This window comes from Lagenorhynchus albirostris, chromosome 13, assembly GCF_949774975.1.
Source record: "Lagenorhynchus albirostris chromosome 13, mLagAlb1.1, whole genome shotgun sequence".
NCBI lineage: Eukaryota > Metazoa > Chordata > Mammalia > Artiodactyla > Delphinidae > Lagenorhynchus > Lagenorhynchus albirostris.
In genome coordinates, this window is record NC_083107.1 from 2,131,949 (window position 1) to 2,153,606 (window position 21,658).

At 48.0% G+C, this 21,658-nt stretch overlaps 1 protein-coding gene across 5 annotated transcripts in view; it reads right to left on the reverse strand.

The window, feature by feature from the left end:
* The window catches only part of NCK2 (NCK adaptor protein 2), a 134,762-nt gene that overhangs the window by 55,335 nt on the left and 57,769 nt on the right, over nt 1-21,658 (reverse strand). For 3 of the 5 annotated variants that reach the window (XM_060169267.1, XM_060169268.1, XM_060169265.1), the window contains one exon: nt 14,115-14,296. The gene's annotated coding sequence lies outside the window, so the exon portion shown is untranslated. Of the gene's footprint in view, nt 1-13,995; nt 14,297-21,658 lie in introns of those variants that run through there. The other 2 variants (XM_060169266.1, XM_060169269.1) reach the window with 2 other exon arrangements.

Genomic DNA, 21,658 nt, shown 5'->3' on the forward strand with positions numbered 1-21,658 from the left:
AAAACAGGGCGGGCCTGAGGAACCCACAGCCCGAGGACACGTGGCAACTACCTGTGCCGTGCGTGATGCGGGCCCTGGCGGGACCGTCCACACCCGCGGTCGTCCTCACTCTGAAAGACACTTTATCTGATGTTAACACATCCATTCCTGCTTTCTTTCCATTGTGATGAACATTTCCATGGTCTGTCTTTTTCCATCCTTTTATTGTCAACACATACACACACATCTAAAATGTCTACAAAGCATGCCAGGAGAGTAAAGGACACCCACTTGGCTGGTATTTCACGCTGACAGGGAGGGGTGCCGTGGGGGACCAGTCAGGAATGGCCCCCGCCCCGGGGCTGGTGACGGTCAAAGGAGCTCAGGGACCTTTACCCGGAAACCCATCTGGAACCTGGCTCTCATCTGGGAATAAGAATTGTCCGGCATGTTAGTTATATTTTTGCAGGACAAGCCCTGAGTGACCAGGTGTTCTGAACACCGGCCCCCTCAAGTTTTCCATCCCTGAGACAGTCAAAGTGACAGCCTCCCCAGCCCCCCACAAATGTCATCCACACTGCAAGCAAAACACCTGTGGGGACAGAACTGGGTCTCCCGCGGTCAGCCTCCCAGGGCCAGGGAACACCGGAGGCCCAGCCCTTGAGTCAGGAAGGACAGAGTGCAATCATGTTCTGGTTATATCAGAAGATCCGCTGGGATCCTCCAGGGCCAGGACCTCCGATCCGGATGGTCAGGACGCGTAGGCGGGAGGGACTCAGACCCTGAGGGTGGGAGGGTCCAGTTCTGGAAGGGAAGGCATCGCGAAGGCCTTCAGGGTTTGCAGGGTATGACACAAGTGACAGAGTGGGACTGACCACGTCCACTGCCTTCTATGAAAGTGGAACCAGTTCCCATCCCTCCTCTGCAGGTGACCCAGATACTGGCCCCACTGGGCAAGAAATCCCTAAAAGAAGAGAAATGATCATCTCCCTTTCACACAAATAACATGGACGCTGCCATGTGATTTCTCCACCAAGAACCTCCGCCCCCTGGCTGGAATCTCCAAACACAGAACACAAGGCGTAGAGGGCAGGTGTCGGCTCCCGGGCCTGCTGTGACCTGAGCACCACGGTGCCCGGCGCTGCTGCCTGTTTCTCCGTCGTGTTTGTTCGATTTCTGGGCCTAAGAGCAGTCTCCCTCGAGGGCTAGCTCCCTGCAAGGATCGAAACCCACAACTGCCAACACGCACTATAAACAGGCATGGAATGGAATTTTTTAAAGGCTCGTGAATTATCTAAAGTGTGAATATATGAAAATCCTCACGTGCAGGACCTCAGAAGGTCCCTTTAGGGAAGACGGGTGTGAACATACAGATGCTCGGGCCCCTTCGGCCCGCTCCAGGTGGGTCTGGAGTGGGGTCCGAGCATCCCAGGCGGCCCCTCAAGGACAGTGCGCATTTCAAGGTGGCCCAGGGCACAGTGGGGGCGACTGTGCACAAGGGGAGCCGGCAGGTCCAGGAGGCCGACCCCCCGCCTCCCTCTGACCTCACTAGGCCTCAGCCCCAAACGAGCCCTGCGGCGCCCCCACTGGCAGGGGATGCAAAACCCGGGGTCCAGGTCAGCAGTTTCCAAACTGGTGATCAGAAGGGCTTGGGACGCTCCACAGAAGAAGCACAAACGTCTAGGCTTCCCCGAATTCGAGCCCCTGGAGCTGGGGCCCGGGGTGCGTGTTTCAGAGGTCCCTCCACGACCCTCAGAAGGAAGCAGGTATGGGGATGGCTCTGATGAAGCACTGACACCTCGGTTCTCTCCTCCGCCAGCTCCTCGGAATCCCGGGGAGCTTTCAGCCCCGGAGACCCGGGCCTGCCTGCCCAGCCCGGAGTGCAGCCGGCAGGCACGAGGCGCCTGAGGCCTGTGTGCCTCTTCTGGAAAGAGGTGGGCCGTGGTGTGTCCCTCTCCACGCCGCCCCCAGCCCCTAATCCAGCGTCCGTGTCCCCCTGCGCCCGCCCCACGTGGCCAATGGGAGAACGAGGGCCAGCAGCCTCAGCCACTGAAGCTCAGGGAGGCCCCGGAGCCCTGTCCTGGAGGTGGGACTCAGGTGGCGGACGGGCGCCACGAGGTTGCTGCGCCTGGGGAGGGGTCTAAGCTGTGGCACACCCTGACCTTTGCCCAGAATCTGTGGGGTTGGCTGCGGCCCTGTCCCTAGATGCCCGGATCACAGACCCAGCACTCACCCAGTCCCTCCGCGTCACTGTCCCGGAAACTAAGGCCCAGAGGGCAACACACACGATGGGACGCTCAGCCCCTCCACCGCGCACCTGACGCTCCCTCCAGGAACTTCTGTTCCGAGCGCAAGTTGGGATCTACCCCCTGGGAAAACATGACCAACGTTCTGCAAAACTGTCTTCACTATGAGCTTCCGGGGGATAAGATGCGGTCATTTGAAGACGGCCTGTAAGCGTTCAGCTCCTCCCACAAAACAGGCCTCCACAGACCCAGGCTACCGACAGGGAAGATGTTCCTGCCGCTCCTGGGGTCGACGGCTTTCCTAGTTCTGCCATCTGGGCACGGAATGTCCCTCTTAGCCTCTGTAAGGCCACAAAATCTACCTCAAGAACTCAGGTTCAGAGTGTAGGCTACAAACGCCCGACGCCTCCAACCAAAGTCGGTCTGACTGGGGGAGGGGGTCTCGTATCCCCTCCATTTCCCACTCATTCCCAAGCAGAAAGCAGCGTTCTGCGGAAACACCCCATCTGTGGATGAAGCATTCTGCTCCCCCGGTGGGCTGCGGGCTGCCCTGGGCTGTCCTTGACCGCAGCTTGGCCCTGTGTGCCCAGGGAGGTCTGCACACAGAAAGGTGGCAGAGCCAGGGGTGGGTCAGGGAGTCTCCACCAATCCCACCAAGTCACGTGTCAATGCGACTGTGGGTCAGGGTCGACTCCGAGAGGCTCAGAAAGCAAATGTCATCGCACAGGGAGATGTGGGGTTGGCCCCCAGTCAGGGACCAGCAGGCGGACACGGTTACTCCACTCAACAAGCACTGAGGGGTACTGGCCTCCATTCAGAACCTGTTTCTGTTACTATCCTGTTCATTAACACAGCACCAAAAGTCGCTCTCCTTAAACTGTGATCTTCCACGGTCTGAGTTATTCATACTGTTTTATCACCATCTTGCAGCCGTACAGTTTCCAAAGAACGCACTTGTGGTGTTATAATAAAGGCCAACAGGAAAGTCGATCCTGACCAGCAGAGATCTAAAGCCCAAGGTGCTCTTCCGCTCTCTGCACTGAGACACGCCAGTGACAGGGGAAGGTGGGGTCCCTGGGGCCACCAGGCTGCTCACTGCACTTTTCCACACACCCGCTTCAGATCAGCGCGCACTGCAGGGGGGGCCGTAGAGGGATTCCCATCCTGCCGTGGCAGTTCAGTGCTTTTCAGCTTTACTGAGGTACACTTAGCTATGCAAGGAGCTGCGCGTATTAAATGTGTACAATTGGGTGAGTTTGGACATACGCAAACGCACTTGGTACCATCACCACAAACAAGGTAATAAACACACCCATCACCTCCAAGAGATGTACCCGTTCGAGGTCTAGTTTGCTTTTCAAAAGCCTACACCCCCCTACCCGGCAATACACACAAACGCACAGCACGAATACGTTTTGCTTTTCTGGAGGAAGGAGGCCAAGGAAAACACTTCACCTCTCCTACTTTTGGAACCTCAAGAGCAGCAGTGCTTTATTTAAAGCTCCGTGTGGCCGGCGTGGCCTGTTTTTTAGAATCGCTCTCTCACATCTGCATCGTCTACACGCCTGGTCCAGGGACTCTGAGAGCAAACAGCGCGTGTGCGGTCAGCACCCAGCAGCCCCGGTGCAGCCGCGAGTCACGGGTCACCGTCTGCTGGGCCGTCTTGGCAAGTAAAGCAACCTCTCCTGGCTTTTTTCCATCTTTTATAAAACGGGGGTGGGGGAGCCACATATAGCCACATCACCTGATCTTCGAAAGAATTTATAGGAAAATGCCTTTGTAAACTGTAAGGTACAATTCAGAGAATAGTGGAGAAATGACTGCAAAGTTACTAATTCAGTTCTACAATCTGTCCTAAGGAAAAGAACTGGGGGGGTGGGGGTGGGAAAGGGTTCGCTTTTTGTGTTTTTAATTTGTGTCCAGCCTTCGAGGAAGCCACACTGCTGGGGCGTGTCGGCTGTGACAGAAAAGAGAAATGCTTGGCTAAACTTTGACCGTCACCTCAACCATCAGAAAAGGATGATTTCACTGCTACGTAAAGAAACGGTAAATCTCGACTCTATGCAGCGTCGCTCTGGACACAGGTGCCCTGGGAAGAGCAGGGGACCCCAGGGATGACCCCACACACAGGAAGTGTAGGACGTCCTTCAGCCTCCACAGAAGACTTCCCTCTCAGAGGTCAGCTGGTCAGCGGGGAGTCACAAATACACGGCAACATCTGGGAAGAGCACAGGTGCAGGTCCGAGGCCTGCTGAGCTGGCCCTGGGGTCTTCAGGAGGTACCGAGGCCTTTGGAAGATTCAGGTCCTGTCTCCTACACCCCAACCCCTCCCAAAGCCTTCCTCCCTCCTCCCTTCTTTAGGTTTCCAAAAGGGACTCGCTTCCAAACCCTCATTGGTTGCTCGAGGTTTTGCTAGGGAAAATAAATGAATAAAATTCACGGTCAAGTAAAAATGAAAGGCTTTGGGTCAGGAAGATGTGGGTTCACAGCCCACTCTGCCCTACGAGCACACGGTTTTGGCCAAGTTGTTTCATCTCTCAGAGCGTCAAGGGGTCCCAGGTTCAAGGTAAGCACTCAGATAACAGGTTGCTGCCGTGTCACTGCCGCGGAAGGTCAGAGCCTGGGAGCAGAAGCAACACGGGCTTGGAAGCAGCAGCTCGTGGCCAGAACAGAACACTGCTTGTGGGCTCCACTCTGTGACCCTGGGCAACCCTCTTCGCTCCCCTGAGGCTCAGTGTCTCTGCCTATGAAATGGGGGTGAAAAGATCTGCATTCCAGCCACAGATAATATCCTGCAGGAGACATGGGGGGGGGGGCAAGCACCGGGCAAGTGCCCGGTACGTTACAGCTGCTCCCACTGACTCACCAGCACGTTAGCTGTGGTAGAATCAACACAGCAATATTTGTTTTAGCAACGCTCAATACCTATTGGTCAACTATTTAACCAACTATTACAGATCTAACCACTATGTCGACTGGAACGTCAAAGGCTACGGCCATCCCTAGACATTCAGTAGCCCCTAGACAGACTCAACTAGTCCAGCTGCAGAGGCCCTACCCCAGGTGCCTCAGGGGTCCCAGTGAAGGGGGAGTGGTGGTAAGGGGACAGGATGGTCCCTTCTATTTTGGCAGAAACTCAACAAGTTACTTTCAGGTATCTAGCCTCCCAGCAACAGCTGTGACCCTAAAAACGTAATGACAGAGAAACGGGTCTTGCATGTGAAAAGTCTTTCTAAAGAATCTCTGTGGGTGCAAAGTGAGTGACCAGCAGTCTCCAAAATACCAAAAAGCTGGAATATGGTAAATTTAAGTCAACTTTACTTAGTATATGAACCGTGGGAAACTGTTGTTATAAAAATTGAGGCTGATATGAAGACAAGTAATAAAAATTTCCTTTACTAAAAGAAATATGACGGGATGCATTTTTACAAACATGAAAGTGACAGACATGCTTAACTTATTCTCTCCTGCTGGATTCACAATTCAACAAACCACTGCTGCTTCTATAGTAGAATGGAAAACGATGCGTACAGACTTAAAACTGTTATCAGCTTAAAACAGACTATTATAAGATGTTTCATGTAAGCCTCATGGTAACCACAAAGTAGAAACCTATAACAGAGACACAAAAGAGAAAGAGAAAGATATTGAAGCATACCACTCCAAAAAAATCACAAAGAAAAGAGACAAAGAGGTGAAAAAAGAAACAAAAGAATTAAAAAAAATTACGTAAACAATTTTAAAAAGGGAAGTACATACCTATCAATAATTACTTTAAATGTAAATAGACTAAATTCTTCAATCAAAATACACAGAGTGGCTGAATGAATAAAAAACAAGCCCCATCTATATGCTGCCTACAAGAGAGTCACTTCACCTTTAAGGACACACACAGACTGAAAGCGAGGGGATGGAAAGACAGTCCATGCCAATGGAAACCAAAAGAAACCCAGGGTAGCTCATTCTTATGTCAGACAAAATAGACTTTAAGCCAAAGACTGTACTAAGAGACAAAGGAGGGAATCATATAATGATAAAGGAGTTGACCCAACAAGAGGAAATAATATTTGTAAATATTTATGCACCCAATATAGGAGCACCTAAATATATAAAGCAAATATCAACAGACCTAAAGGGAGAAATAGATAGCGATACAATAACAGTAGGGCACTTCAGTATACCACTTCCAACAATGGACAGATCATCTGGACAGAAAATCAATGAGGAAATTGACCAGATGGACTTAACAGACATTGACAAAACAGTCCATCCAACAGCAGCGGAATACATATTTTTCTAAGGCACACATGGAACATTCTCCAGGATATCACGTTAGGCCACAAACCAGTATTAATAAATTTAAGAAGACCGAAATCACATCAAGCATCTTTTCCCATCACAATGGTGTAAAACTAGAAATCAGTTACAAGAAGAAAACTGGAAAATTCACAAATATGTGGAAGTTAAATAGCATGTTACTGAACAACCAATGGGTCAAAGAAGAAATCAAAAAACATCTTGAGACATTAAGAGGTACAAACAACTATATATAAGCAACAAGGAAATATTGCACACACAGGAAAACACAGCCATTAATCTGTAATAAATTTAAAGGGAGTATAATGTATAAAAATATTGAATCACTACGTTGTATACCTGAAACTAATATAATATTGTAAATCAACTACACTTCAATTAAAAAAAGAACCTTGAGACAAGTGAAAATGGAAATACAATAGACCAAACCTCATGGGATGCATTAAAAGCAGTTCTAAGAGAGAAGTTCAGAGTGATAAAAACCCACATTAAGAAAAAACAAAGATCCCAAATAAACAACCAACTTTACACCTCAAGGAACTAGAAAAAACAAATGAAGCCCAAAGTTAGTAGAAGGAAGTACAGAAATCAGAGCAGAAATAAATGAAATAGAGTCTAAAAAGATCATAGAAAAGATCGGTAAAACTATGAGCTGTTTTCTTCCAAAAGACAAAGAAAATAGACAAACCTTTAGCTAGACTCACCTAGGAAAAAAGAGAGGACTCAAACGAACAAAATCAGAAAAAAAAAAAGAGGAGACATTACGTCTGATATCACAGACGTAAAAAGGATCGTGAGAGATTACTATAACAATATACGCCAACAAATCGGACATCCCAGAAGTGGATAAATTCCTAGAAACATCAAACCTATCAATATTGAATAGTGAAGAAATGAAAATACCAGTTATTAGGAGGTTGACTCAATAATCAAAAACCTCCCAACAAACAAAAGTCCAGGACCAGATGGCTTCACTGGTGAATTCTATCAAACAATTGAAGAATTAATACCAATGTTTCTCAAACTATTCCCCCAAAACGAGGAGAGAACACTTCCAAACTCATTTTAAGAGGCCAGCGTCGGCTTCCCTGGTGGCACGGTGGTTAAGGATCCGCCTGCCAATGCAGGGGACATGGGTTCGAGCCCTGGTCCAGGAAGATCCCACATGCCGCAGAGCAACCACACCCATGTGCCGCAACTACTGAGCCTGTGTTCTAGAGCCTGCGAGCCACAACTACTGAGCCCGCGTGCCACAACTACTGAAGCCGCATGCCTAGAGCCCGTGCTCCACCACAAAGAGAAGCCACCGAAATGAGAAGCCCATGCACTGCAACGAAGAGTAGCCCTCACTCACCACAACTAGAGAAAGCCCATGCACAGCAACGAAGACCCAGCGCAGCCATAAATAAATAAATAATTAAAAAAAAAAAAAGAGGTCAGCATCACCCTGATACCAAAACTGAGAACACCACAAGAAAAGAAAACTACAGTCCAATACCCCTGATGAACATAGATGCAAAAAGTTCTGAACAAAATACTAGGAATCTGAATTCAACAGCACATTAAAAGATCATATACCATAGTCAAGTGGGATTTACCCCAGGGACGCAAGGATAGTTCAATACCTGCAGGTCAATCTACATGATACAGCACATTAACACAATGAAGGACAAAAATCATATGATTATCTCAGTAGATGCATAAAAAGCATTTGACAAAATATTCATTTATGATAAAAACTCAACAAAGTGGGTATAGAGGGAACATACCTCACCATAATAAAGGTCATATATGACAAGCCCACAGCAAACAACTTATTCAACAGTGAAAAGCTGAAAGCATTTCTTCTAAGAGCTGGAACAAGACAAGGATCCCCACTCTTGTCACTTATTGAACATAGTATTAGAAGTTCTAGCCACAGCAATCAGACAAGAAAAAGAAATAACAGGGACCCAAATCAAAAAGGAAGAAGTAAAACAGTCTATATTTGCAGATGACATGATATTATGCATCAGAATATCAAAAACCCTAAAGGAAACCCTAAAGACTCCACCAAAAAACTGTGAGAACAAATGAATTAAGTAAAGTTGGAAGATACAAAAATCAGTTGTGTCTATACACTAGCAATGAACTATCAGAAAGAGAAACTAAGAAAACAATCCCATTTACAACTGTATCAAAAAGAATAAAATACCTAGAAATAAATTTAACCAAGAGGGTGAAAGACTTATATACTGAAAACGATAAGACACTGATAAAAAGAAGCTGAAGAAAACAGAAATAAATGGAAAGATTTCTCCATGCTCGTGGACTGGAAGAATTAACATCGTTAAAATGTCCATTCTATCCAAAGAAATCTACATACTCAATGCAATCCCTGTCAAAATTCCAATGGCATTTGTCTCTGAAATAGAAAAAACTATCTCAAAATTTGTATGGAACCACAAAAGACTCTGAATAGTCAAAGCAATCTTGAGAAAGAAGAACAAAGCTGGAGACATCACGCTCTCTGATTTCAAACTGCCGTTGACCCTTGAACAACGCAGGGGTTAGGGGCAATCAAAAATCCACTTAGGGCTTATAGTTGGCCCTCTGGATCCACAGTTCTGCTGCACCTGTGGTTCCACATCCATGGATTCAACCAACCATGGAAAGTGCAGCACTGTCGTATTTACTATTGAAACAAATCTGAGTAAAAGTGGACCGCCACCGTTCAAACCCAAGTTGTTCAAGGGTCAACTGTATAGCCAAAACTATAGTAATCAAAACAGTATGGTATTGACATAAAAACAGACCTTGAGAGCAACAGAATAGAATAGAGAACACAGAAATAAGGTCACTTAATTGGCCTTATATGGGCACTTAGTTTACCACATAGGTGCCAAGAACATACAATGGGGAAGGTCAGTCTGTTCAATAAATGGTGTTGGAAAAACTGGACAGCCACATGCAAAAGAATGAAACTGGGCCACTATCTTACACCATACACAAAAATCAACTCAAAATGGATTAAAGACTTGAACATAAGACCTGAAAGCATAAAACTCCTAAAAAGAAAACATAGGGGGTAAGCTCCTTGACATCTCTCTTGTGATGATTTTTTGGATTTGACACCAAAAGCAAAGGCAACAAAACCAAAAATAAGTAACAAGCATCTGCACAGCAAAGGAAACCATCAACAGAGTGAAAAGGCAACCAATGAATTGGGAGAAAATATTTGTAAATCATATACTTGATAAGAGGTTAATATCCAAAATATATAAAGAACTCATACAACTCAACAGCAAAAAGACAATCAGATTAAAAAATATGCAGAGGACATTTTTGCAGAGATGTGCAGATGGCCAACAGGTACATGAAAAGGTGCTCAACATCACTAATCATCAGGGAAATGCAAATCAAAACCACAGTCATATATCACCTCACACCTGTCAGAGTGGCTATCATCAAAGGGACAGGAGACAACAAGCGTCTGATGAGGGTGTGGAGAAAAGGGAACCCTCATGCACTGTTGGTGGGAATGTAAATTGGTGCAGCCACTATGGAGAACAGTATGGAGGTTCCTCAAAAAAATTAAAAACAGAACTATCATGTGACCCAATAATCCTACTTCTGGGTATCTATAAAAAGGAAATGAAAACAGGATCTGGAAGAGATATCTGTACCCCGCATGCTCACTACAGCATTAGCCATGAACGCCAAGATATGGAAACAACCTAAGTGTCCATCAATGGATGGATGGATGGATAAGAAGATGTGATACATAGGTATGTAGATGCGTGTAAACACACATACATACGCACAGGAATACTGTTCAACCACAAAAAGGAAGGAAATTCTGCCATTTGTGACAACATGGACAGACCTTGAGGACATTAGGCTAAGTGAAATAAGCCAGACAGAGAAAGACAGACAATGCATGGTAGCATTTACATCTGGAATTTTTTTTAAAAGTCCAAGTCATAGAAACAGGGAGTAAAAATGTGGCTGCTACGGGCTGGGGGCGTGGAGGAAACAGGGAGAGGCTGGTAAAAAGATTTCAGCTCTAAGATGAATAAGGTCTGAGGATCTAATGTAAAACATGGTGACTACAGTTGACAACACTATTATATAATTCAAATTTGCTAAGAGAGGAGAACCTAACTGTTCTCATTTTTAAAAAAGGATAAACATGTGAAGTGATGGGTGTGCTAATTAACTAGATGGGGGGATCCTTTCACAATGCATATGTGTATCAAATCAGCACCATGTATGCTTTAAATATCTTATAGTTTTATTTGTCAATTATCCCTCAATAAAGCTCAAAAAAAAAAAAAAGAAAATCATGCCTGTGCCCACATTTACATTTTGGGTATATTCACATCAGCAACTGACACAGTCTGCAATCCAGGTCTCGATTACTCTCCTCTACCCATAAGTCTTGTGCCCTATGCACCATCTTCCCCCGCGTAACGCCCACGTCCTTCCACTCACCAGACTTCTCTCCTGAAAAAGTCTCCAAGTAGATTTTCAAAAGATAAACAATCTTCCGTACAGCGTATGACGCTGTTCACATCCTCCATCCCCAGGAAACACCAGCCAGCTTCCCACAACAGTGAATCACAGTCAGTGTTCAGTTATCCAGGGAAGAATTAAGCGCAGACTACACACTGTCAAGTTCATTCCAGTGGAAAACGAAGGGGCTTGCGGCCGTGCGCCTCCCATGAGCTCCACGCCCCCTGTATCAGGCAAAGTCAAGCCAGGGAGTTCTGAAGTCCGTAATTTCAATGTGTGTGTGTGTGTGTGTGTGTCTGTGTGTGTGTGTGTGACTGTGTGTGTACAAGAATACAGGGCAGGGAAATGCAGTCCCTGGACACAGCGGGCTCAGGGACCCCCTCATGTCACCGTGAGATGCAGCTCAGACATCCCTCCCCAAGACCTCTCCCCTCGGCCCAGCCCCAGGGGTAGGCGGGCTGAGACGGCCCCAGCTTGGGCTGCCCGGCAGCGGGGAGGCGCTTCCGAGCCTGACCCCTCACGTAGCACTTTACCAGGTCGCCACTGCTTTCCTTTCTTTCCAGGACAGGGCAAGTGACAGGATGGCCAAGCCGTCACTTTTCCTGCGGGAACATCAAAGACCCCTGACCCAGCAGCACGTGCGGGTTCCCACCCGTTCCTGCTTAACCGACGTGGAGACCCATTACCCGCTAAGGCACCCAGCCTGCCCTGTGCCACGGGACCCATGACGCCTCAGCCCCACTCCCCGCTTCTTTAAAATTCACTCAGTTTACCCTGCCTCGGGCACCTGAAACTTGCTTTGAGAGCCTGACTGCAGCTGTCGCCAGAGCCCCAGAGCTGTCAGGGTCGCGCCCCATCCCACAAGGCCACGAGAAAGAGAGTCCGGAACTGTATTTCATCTATTTTTGTAGCTGCTAAAACAGTCACTGCAGGAAAAACAGCCCAGAATCCAGCTGTGCTCACAGTCAATATTTATTACACGAATGGACAGCCCTAGTGGTTTTCCCACTGGACAGTTTTCAAAACCATGAAAGTAATTTTTAATAAGCAAATCAGAGCTTTGGTGTGGCTCTCATAAACGTATAGGAGTAATTATTTTAAATTACATGCATATAAATATTTTTGTAAGTATATCCGCGTGATAATCTATGTATGACTGTCCATCTAGTGGTACCCAGGCGTCGACTCTTGTTTGTGTGATGGTAACAGACTTCTCCTGGGCACCTGTGCAGAATATACTGCCCCAATTAAGCGTGTGACTTCCCCGACTCACCACTTTCTGGAAGAGGACCCTGACAGTCACTGAGAGTCTATTAATATCATCCATGACCAAGACCTTCTAAAGAAGTCCTGTCAGACTCCGTGACTGATGAATCACTAGAGAATTCTGGTGACCAGATTCCAGGATTTGCGCTAATTCCTAGCTTATATTCCCATGAAATCTGACAAACTGATAAATACGTGAATGCATTTATAAACGACCAAGTTTTAAAAGGTTCCACTTCAATGACTATTGAAAAAATTGAATGGTCATAGCCAAGACTTTTTTATGTAAATGGAAACCTCCCAGGATTAGACATGAAACACCCAAAGGCGTTCCACCCATATAAGGTCTGGAAGAGAAACCTTGGAGGGTCCGACCAGTGCCTGGGGGGATGTAAAGCCAGTGAAAACCAGCAATGTCCTGGGGGGAGGGGGACCTCAGGGTCACTTACAGGGACACAGTAAGGGGGAGGGCTTGGATCAGCTGCTGAGATGAGCTCTAGTCTCTCAATTCCAAACCAGGACCCAGAACTGGAAATCATAATGGACGCCTCGCCCCTTTAAACAGGTGGGAGACTGTCGTTTGCTCCAAAGAAATCATAAAGGAGAATTCATCATCTTACCCTATGAAACACTACATATTGATTCCATGCCCTTCTGCTCACCACACACCAACGGGGAATGTAACTGAAATCAAGGTGATTCCAAAAAAAAAAAAAAAAAAAAGTGGTTGAGGAGAAAAACCTGACTTATAGTAGTAGCTTTAGACCAAATGAAGGAAAATTCTAACTTATATTAAACTAATAAATCTATAGCAATAAAACCAAGAGAGTTTATAGTCCAAAGTTGTACGTTCAAGAATAGCTTAAAGCCAAACTTATGGTTACCAAAGGGGAAAGGTGGGTATGCGTGTGTGTGTATATATATTCAGTCATATATATATGACTGGATCACTTTGCCGTACACGAGACCAACAGAACACTGTACATCAATTACACTCCAATGTAAAATAAAAATTAAAAAAAGAAATAGAATCGTTCAAAGCAATTTATGAATACTAGAAGCAGAATAAGGTTTTGAGGGAAAGGTCATAAACTGGGTGTTACCCCTACACTTCGGGGCAACGCTCTGAAGGTGAAATTGGACCTTCTCAGAAAGCACTTCTACTGCCCAGCCAGAGCTGGGACCCCAGATGAACAGAACCATTAGACAGCATCTCTTATGATCTAAATCAAATGTCCCAAACCATTCATTACGGCCAAGAAATGTCTGTTACGACACATGCTTTTGTCCAGGGTCTGTCATGACCTCAATCCACATGCTGGATCACAGGCACGATTTTAACGCACGAGCAGATTTCTCATGCAAACGCTTCCTCAGAATCCTTGTCTGTTTGCATGTTTTGATGGAGACTCATCTTCCCAGCATGCAAATTGGAATGACGCCTTCACTAGATGGAGCTCACCCTGAAGTCAGCGCCTATATATCCTGGACCACCCCCCGCCGGCCCAGGCGGCACGCAGGAGGCTCAGCTCCTCCAGACGCAAGACTACCTGTCCGGCCCAGGAGCAGAGGCACTAGGGTGGCTCACAGGTTGGATGTGCCCACTGCCCCGCTTCCTAGCTACCTGATGCCACCACGTGCCAAAGCAGGAACGGTGAGTCTAACTTTTGAACCAGATCCGTTGGAAACTTACGTTTTACGAGGCTCAACGGATCAGAGCTGCATTTACTGCCATTCTACTCACGCAGAGCGAGCATCTGAGGCAAAAGCGGCAAGTGCTCCCGTCTGCTTTGGGCAGGAAGCCGCACTCACCTTCGGCACTCAGTTATGAGACAGGATGCACACACGGAGCTCCTCCGCAAGTGAATTCTTCAACGGACAGCACCCCCGAAGTCACCAAGCTGCAGGGATTCTCCAAATTCTCAAATCCAACTCAAACCTCAGCGGAGGGTTATGATCTGGGAAATCACTTGTAGAGAAGGAACATGGGAAATCTAAAAAGGAACAGAAAGAACCGTCTATTAGGACCGCTGGCTGGGTTGGTTTTAAGTCACTGGTTGAGAAATAGCTGATGATTTATTTGCCTGAAACCATTATTTTTAATTGACCCCAGAAAAAAGGTGCTTTATATTTACTGACTTCAACCCAAACGGAAACGCCCTCACCCTGCTCCACCTTCCAGGCCCCGGGCCGGCTCGGAGGCAGAGGCTGGGAGGGTTGGAGACCCCTGGCCACAGCCGAGGGACCTGAGCTCCCAGGTGTCTCCCAGCCCCCTCGCCCCAAAGTCCCAATGCCCATGCCTCCAAGACTGCCGAAAAGAAGGGCGCGGTTGCCAAGCGGAAATTCCAAAAGCCTGTCGGGGAGCCTAATTAGGGAGAAGAACCACAGAGCGCAGCTATCATTTAGAGACTCCTTCTCCCGCACTGGCCGTGCACTGAGAGGGGTGCACCCCTTCCCCCCAACCCACAGCCTGTGCTCATTGGGGTGAGCATACACACACCACTCTGTATAAAACAGATAGCTAACAAGGACCTACTGTACAGAACAGGGAACTCTGCTCAACACTCTGTTATGACCTCTATGGGGAAAGAATCTGAAAAAGAAGAGATATACGTATGTATAACTGATTCATTTTGCCGTACACCTGAAACTAACACAACATTGTACATCAACTCTACTCCAATAAAAATGAAAAAAAAAAAAAATCCCTGCAGGAATCTGAGGACAGCATCCCGAAGCTACAAGGAAGTCAAACCGAGGAGCTGACGGAGGGGACCCGCCGTCCCCCCACTCCTGGCCGCGGAGCCTGCTGTCACCTCATGGCCACCACACCTGGGTAACCATTTTCAGTCCCAACCTATCATTGCAGGGGACCCTGAGGCTCTGTGGACCTCCGAGGGGGTTCACTGTCATCTTTAATTATGCTCCAGACCCAGAAGGGATCCATCCTGACAGCTCACTCCGACAAGATCTATTAATTCGTCCCCAGCATGAGGATGACCCAAAACGTTAAATATCCCACAGAAAAGTCGAATTCTATTTTAGTCAAATAGAAAAGGATAATTCAAGTAGGGCTTTCATAAAAATGTTATAAGGCAAGTTCATAAATTTTGATTAAAACATGAGTTCCTCTTTAGGCATTCTCTGGTATTATTTTAAGGGCTTGCATGATTCTTTTTAAACGTATGATTTAACACAGGACAAAGCACTGGGCAAACACAGCGGGGATACAAGATTGGGACAAGATGTTAGACATGCAACAGGAGGACGGCGCCCTTCTCTCTGCCAAGTGTTTACAGTAACACGACAGGTTCTGCAGAAACAGACGTTCTGGTATCTGGACTTGGGGATACCGACCAAGGATTCTGGTTTCTCACTGTGGGACTTACCGTGACGTGCCGTTTACTGGAGAAAGCCACCAGCTAAACACAGCTGTGCCCGCAAGCACCAGTGCCGTATTAGTATTTTCATGGGTCCTTCTGGACTTAAGTTGTAGTTTTAAATTTTCCATTGAAAAGTGAACATGCCTGAGTCAGATCTCCCCAAACCAATGCCCATGGGCCTCTGGGGGGCTGTCTGGGTTGCCCTCCGCGTGTACAGTGCTCTCACAGGGGGTGTTATTTAACCCTCCCAATAACCACCTGGGTTAGATATTAACACCCACTTTTATTACACGGGGATAATGTCTCGATATCTTTATTACACGGGGATAATGTCTCTAATCTCTGTTACATGGGGATAATCTCTCGATATCTTTATTACACGGGGATAACCTCTCGATCTCAGAGAGGTGAAAGGCTCTCCTTAGTCGGCTCTAGCGTGAGGAATGCAGGCCTCCAAAGCTCTAAACCCACCGCACCGGCAGCAAACTTAGTGCCGGAGAATTTACCTGCCCAGGGCAAAGGCACGACGGCCTGGCTCTGGAAGCCCCGTCCTCTGACACTCGGTGCGGCGGAAAAGCCAGACAAAGGTGCGGGATCTGAGCTAACGGGGAAGCCCCAACCGGAGGCTCTGCTTCAAGTTCACGTACAGATGCCCTGGCCGCCTGGGGACTGACTGTGAGAGAGGGAGGGGCAGCGTCTTCCTTGAGAAAAGCATTTCACTGACGAAGCGTCAATGAACGAAGCACACACTTTAGACAGAAATGAACAGAGACCAAAACCGCTCTCCTGCTGGGTCTACATGCAGTCTGCCCACCACCATGCTTAACGTGGGTTATGGGCTTATTCAAAACCTCTGCTAAGGGTGAGCATTTCAGATCAGGTCTTCATTACAACCTGTGATCAAATCCATCAGGAACGCGTACACTTCTGTGCAGAAAACCACCTCCGACTGCAAACACTGCCAGGTTCAAGGTCACTGGGACCGTGGAGGCCCTCACCCAAGAGGTCACTCAAGGACTCCGCACATCCCGCTCAGGCGGGAGGGGACACGTGGGACGGTGCACGCTCGTCTTTAAAGCTATTTCTCCACTAGCATCACCTGCATCTCCCCACAGAAATAGAGAGGAGGAGGAGGAAGGAGTGGAAAGGAATGAACACGAATACCAAATGCACCTCTTTCTCCACATGGATCTGGATCCGAATCACTTTACCAATGCAAAGTCCACGCGATATCTGAATTCCCTGCAACAATGAGGTTTTCTTTTTCCCAACTGTGTTTGGAAAGCCCAGGCCCAACCTGGGGGTCTCCACAGCCTCGGGGGGCATTTGGCTGAGTGCCCATACCGCCAAGGGTGCCCGGGGTGCCTGACCCAGCCGGCCTCCTGGGGAGTCGGGGCAGTTTCCCCCGAACCTCCGTGCGTGTGGCCGTCCAGTGTCGGCGTCCATCACTAACGGGCTTCCCTGCAGTGGAGTCTTCAGGGTTCATGAGAGGCCCGCGCCCTTCTGCTGAGGCCCAAGGTCACTGGACACGCTGCCCTGCCTACTTGCCAACTGGCCGAACTGCCCAGAGGACTAGAATCCCCAAAAGGCTCCCCGCAGAGACCAGCCTCCCTCCTCCTGACCCGCAGGAACAGAGGAGCAGGCTGGGGAGAAGCGCTCGGACAGGCCCCAGGAGACACAGTCCTGGCGGCTCCACCTTCGCCAAGGCGTCGTCCACCTCCACGGCAACCCTGGGACACACACCTGACTATCAGCTCAGGAACGAAACCACCACACCCTCAGGCCGCAGCCAGGATTCGGGCCCAGGCCTGTCTGCCTGCAAAGCCCTCTTCCTCCCCACAAAGATCACCACTAAAGGGCCAGAACCTCGAGGTGCGGGCAAAGGTCATCTGTCGCCACCATCTCTCTGGAGTGTCTGCCATGCTGGGGGGCCCTGCTTCAGCCCCTCACACCAGGGAGGGACAGCATCACACAGCTTCCAGGACTCAAGCCCTCGACCACACACACCACCTTAATTTGAGAAAGGGGGAGGGGGGTGGGGGAGGGATGGTTGGGATGTTGGGGTTACTAGATGCAAACTATTCTATATGGGATGGATAAACAAGAAGGTGCTACTGCAGAGCGCCGGGAACTCTATTCAGTGTCCTGGGGTAAACCATAATGGAAAAGAATATAAAAAAAAGAATGTCTATTTGTGTATAACGGTGTCACTTTGCTATACAGCAGAAATTAACACATTGTAAATCAACTATACCTCAACAAAAAGTTTTTTTAATAAATTATATAAATAAATAAAACAAAGGTACTGGGGCTTCCCTGGTGGCGCAGTGGTTGAGAGTCCGCCTGCCGATGCAGGGGACACGGGTTTGTGCCCTGGTCCGGGAAGATCCCACATGCCGCCGAACGGCTGGGCCCGTGAGCCATGGCCGCTGAGCCTGCGCGTATGGAGCCTGTGCTCCGCAACGGGAGAGGCCACAACAGTGAGAGGCCCGCGTACCGGAAAAAATATATAAATAAAAAATATTTAAAAAAACCAAACAAAGGTACTGTTTCCCTTAGATGTCAATGCAGAAGAAAAAATTACTGAGCAACGTTATCTGACTATTGAACACTGCACACAAGCAGAAGACTCCCAGGTTACAGCAGGTGAGCTTCATGACTGAACCTCATACTTTATGCAAAACACACCCAGGGAACCACCCAGACCCCTGATCTGCAGACAGAGCTAAAGGCAAATGTCTTTTTTCTTTTATTAACAAAGAAAAAACAGGGCTTCCCTGGTGGCGCAGTGGTTGAGAACCTGCCTGCTAATGCAGGGGACACGGGTTCGAGCCCTGGTCTGGGAGGATCCCACATGCCACGGAGCAACTCGGCCCGCGAGCCACAACTACTGAGCCTGCGCGTCCGGAGCCTGTGCTCCGCAACAAGAAAGGCCGCGACAGTGAGAGGCCCGCGCACCGCGATGGAGAGTGGCCCCCGCTTGCCACAACTAGAGAAAGCCCTCGCACAGAAACGAAGACCCAACACAGCAAAAATAAATTAATTAATTAATAAGAACAAGTCACCGAGACCTGCAGTTTAAAAAAAAAAAAAGAAAAAACAAGCCATGATTATTATAGGCCCTTTCTTCGGCCTCTTCCCCGTCCCAATGGGACACCACTCTCCAGACCAGACCCCTCGGTGGCCCAGGTGGTCGCCCAGCTCAGAATGAACACCAGGATTGCCCCCTGACCAGGCCCACCTGGGCCAGCGTGGCCTCGCTGACCTCCCGCAGAACTAGCGGTATTTCACATCTACTCAACGACTTGGTGGAAAACTTGATTTGAGTGGGAGAATGCTGGTTTCAGACACGGAACAGAGGTACACAAAAGTCTCCTTGAATGACCTGGCTGAAGATGAACCCTGGTTCCTGCCTCGTGTGGACGGACACTGGGCCGCTGAGAAAGCGCTTCTGGATCTGACACCCGGGCTTCCAGGGAGAGGATCCACCCACCTCTCATCACCCCTTGCGCAGCGGCCCCGCCAGGCCTCAGTGCTGACGGCCAGATGCGGGGTTCCACGGGTTAGGAGGTCCCGCCGAAATCAGGACTCTTACTCAAGATAAAGCTGTCCTGAAAAGGGAGCCATCACATTTCTCCGCAATGGGCTGGAATCGATTTTAAACGCGAACACTGGTTATCAGTTGATTGTGTCTGTGCATCAGAAGCTGATTAATGAAAACAGGGCAGAAGAAGTACGAGTTTCTAACTCTGTGAACAGCCTGAGGGAGACAAGTCTTCCAGGACTGAGAACAAATCTGCCAGCAGCGGGTCAACCACACACACCGGGACCAAAGTGGCCCAAGGCCACGGGTCCCAGGCCCGGCTCGGCCACCACACGTCCCGGCGGTCCTGTGCCTCTGTGTCATCTTCCGTGACGAGGGTCCCTCTGCTCCAACCTGTAGCTGTGAGATCAGCACATGGGAGTGGATGTGAGAATTATCCAAAATTGATGATGTGGTACCAGAAATGTATTAAAGCTTATCTAAAATACCATGACAAGGAGTCATAATGCAAACCTTAATGTGGACTTCAATTTTATAGTCGCCGCCTCAGAATTCTAGCAGATGGGAATTACATCAGGAACACCAATTCTGATGGTTTGGAAGCTTTTGTGTATATAGTTGATGTTAGCCTCTTAAATACAATAGTCCTCCATCCTCCAAAAGTCCTGATCGGTGTTTGTCTTGAGCTCTTTCCACTAACCCAAACCGTAGTTTTCAGAATCAGCATATATACATACGTGTGTGTGTGTGTGTGTGTGTATACATCTCAACGCCGTAACTAGACAGTCTAATTACATAAAACATTTTAAAAGGGTCACCCGCGTTCTTTATGAAGTGTCTGCAGGATTTCATTGTTGTCCAGGTAATTACACCACTAATAAAAAGCACGCTGACCAAATAAACCTTCAACACAAAAACACACTAGAATAAAACCCCTTTGGTTGAAAACGACAGACAGAAGGAAAGACAGACAGAAAGGAAGAAAGACACACACACAGACACTGAATTCTTATCTGAGATAACTTAGACACCAGGTGATCCAAAGGGCCCGTCTAACTGTGAGTCTGTGGAAGCACTATTTTGATTATTTTGCTGAAGTTCACGTCCCTTAACCTTTTGGGGATGAAGGACTGAAAGAATGAGGGAAACCGCAAGAAAGGCCACACACACACACACACACACACACACACACACACACACACACACTTTTTAAAAATAGAATCTTGGAAAGCAAGCAAGAAGCCCAGACCAGGTTGTGTTAAGAGGGGTTACAACTAATAAACTTGTGGGGCGGAATCAGGGGGGAGGTATTACTTTACTTTTAACTGGATTCTTTGCTGTGACACGTTCACACTATGTCTCTCTCGGGTAATTAAGATGGAAGCTGTGAGATCAACTCTGTCCTCCCTTCGCTTCCCTCCTCCGCTCCATCCTCTGCCAGAAGCCCGGCCGGACACGGGGAGCCTGCGCCTCCACCCTCCCATTGCTGAGCGGGCTGCGTGGACAAAACGGATTATAGGGCTCCAGGGATCCGGCGTGTCACACACCCACCCGTGTCCTAGATCACATCACATCGCCGGCCTTTTAAGAGGCAGAACAGGCCTCTCACCGTGAGAGTGGAGGATAGGGTTTTGACAGCAATTAGATGAAGGTGATGGGAAAAAGAGAGCGGGAATAGCCCACGCATGACCTTTGGCACCTGAGCAGCCCCTGGGAGGGCAGAACTATTAAGCTCTGCAGCAAAAGGTCGGGAAAGGTTTCGTGGGAAGGTTGGCTTTTTTGTTAATTTTTATAAATTACTGGTAACTGAGAAGCCTCCTGCAGAATGGATTTGGTTCTAAGAAACTGTGAGAAAACATCTCCCTTCACGTTGCCCTCCTTCACTTCTGATGGGTCATGAGTCAACGTGATGTGTTTCCCCCATTTCTGTGTATGGTTGATGCTCGTGTAGATTACAGTATCCCATAAATGTATTCCATAAAAATTCCACAACGTATAGAATGAAAAGGGAGTTGAGTAAACTAAATTTTCCCATTAAAAAAAAAAGGCTAATAGTTATAAAAATGTAACTTTCAGAGAACAAATTTATGATTACTCCAACTGAATAGAAATTTTAATGTCACTGTGTTTTTAAAGTATAATTAGGGGCTTCTGAATATTCTGAAAACGGTCAAAGTGTATTCACATTTTCCCCAAATGCCAGCTGCTTTCACAATCCTATGCCTTTATGTCTGCTATTTCTTCCGCCACCTGGGGAACAGCTTCCCACCTCCAGGCTCCCAAAACCACTGTCCAGCCAAATCCAACTCATCGCCCAGGAATGAACTCAACCGCCGCATCTTCTGGAACGTTCTAAAGGAATGTCCTCCATTCCTGCAGCCATCGCTCTTTTATAACCAAACTCCCCTTTTAAAGGCTGTGCAGACAGA